Source organism: Ctenocephalides felis, unplaced genomic scaffold (genome assembly GCF_003426905.1).
Source record: "Ctenocephalides felis isolate EL2017-DRISC unplaced genomic scaffold, ASM342690v1 CF-g0.4_SCAFFOLD_01492, whole genome shotgun sequence".
In the NCBI taxonomy this organism is placed as follows: domain Eukaryota; kingdom Metazoa; phylum Arthropoda; class Insecta; order Siphonaptera; family Pulicidae; genus Ctenocephalides; species Ctenocephalides felis.
This window is the reverse complement of record NW_020537646.1, coordinates 1,782,123-1,783,774: the sequence shown is the minus strand read 5'-3', so window position 1 is coordinate 1,783,774 and position 1,652 is coordinate 1,782,123. Positions and strand designations below refer to the sequence as shown.

General features: G+C 27.7%; 1 non-coding gene across 1 annotated transcript; it reads left to right on the top strand.

Moving 5' to 3' along the window:
* Positions 1–962: 962 nt before the first annotated feature.
* Trnak-uuu lies at positions 963–1,035 on the top strand. Its single transcript has one exon. It is a non-coding gene; the product is annotated as a tRNA-Lys (tRNA).
* The last annotated feature ends 617 nt before the right edge of the window (positions 1,036–1,652 follow it).

The window sequence follows — 1,652 nt, the reverse complement described above, 5'->3', positions numbered from 1 at the left end:
TTAAATTTTATGACAAAACATTTTACCCCCTTGGAATTTCCACAAAACTAATTTAATTGTGTAATAATATCAAGCTATATTTAAATTATTCACTCATTTTCAATTTACATCTAATTAAATTAATTTACATTTATTTATAATTGACACCGAATTCATTTATCATTTGCACCTAATAAGTATGTACATATTTCATTAGACACATCAATTTCTGTAAAGTATAATTCGCCTCGAACACCTGTGACTTGTGATACTTCAAAAATTCATTTTTCTCATTTATTCTAACTATATTTCATTCTAAATATATTTTCCAAATTTATACTCTTCTTTAATTAACTTGATCTCTTTTAGAATCTCATTGAATAGCTTGGTAGCTCTACTCTAGCTATACTCTATAGTATTTTCCCTTGTTTCATTTGTCCTGGTTTGTTCTATATGTGAATTTTCATTTGGACTTATGTCTATATCTAAATTTATTTTTACTTATTTATTTGTTTGTTTAACTGTGCATAAATATGCATTTTTCAGTAATTTTCTGTGTATCTGTTTTGTATTGCACTTCCTTAGTTGGTGTAAAATAGAGAAGATTTTTGAGGTTGTTTTATCGAAGAAAGAGGTTATTTTTGTGGCTTTATTTATTACTTATTAAACGTTGTATAAATAAATATTTTTTGTTGTCTGACTGCGCTGCTATTCTATAAATAACTACAATAGACTTTAGTATGAGGACGTACAAATAAACTTGGGAATGTAGAGATTTAATTAGAATTAAATATAAATATTTCATCTGAGATGAATTCCGTATATCTCCAGAATTTATTTGTGGATATATATATTAGTAGTATAATAGTTGTGAATATAATTAGAAATATTATAATTCTAAATGGATTGAAATAAGGTAGGTGTAATCTTAATATTTGCACGTTAGGCCGCTTGTGTCCACGTATAAGACGTTGTCCTTCGTAGCCCGGATAGCTCAGTCGGTAGAGCATTGGACTTTTAATCCAAGGGTCCAGGGTTCAAGTCCCTGTTCGGGCGGATAAATTTTTGTTTCTATTTTATGCATATTTTTTTTTATTAATAAATCTAGCAATATTTACAATACTCTATTTTGCCCTGGACCGTTGTAATGAGTAGAAGCGACCCCACATTTAAATGAATTTAAAGTCGTATTTATTTTAAATGATAGCGACTAAGAAAGAAAAACATGAACTATACTAAAAAATTCTTTAGCAGTTGATATAAAGTCTATATAAACATATTATACGCCATTATAGTATGCAGTGGGTCGTTGTCGAGCCGGAACGCGTTCCGGCAAGAAAAAATATAAAAACATCGCTACATACAGAAAATGATTTAATAAGTAAATTTTATACGTTATTATTCAACTAATTTTTATTAAATGTTATTATTGTAATAAACATATATACAAAATGGGTTTTGTAATAATTTTTGTTTCTTTCCTTTTTGAACGGAACTGGAAAACATGAAAATCGGTTTTAGAACCGGTTTTAAATTTTAGCGTTCCGGCAAAAAATATTAGCACAAAACCACTGGTTTATCAAAGTCGTTTTTAATTTAGTAACAAATTGAGGTGTATGAACTTCTTATAGAAAAAATAATATTTATAAATTAAATCTTACATTCTTTCGCAT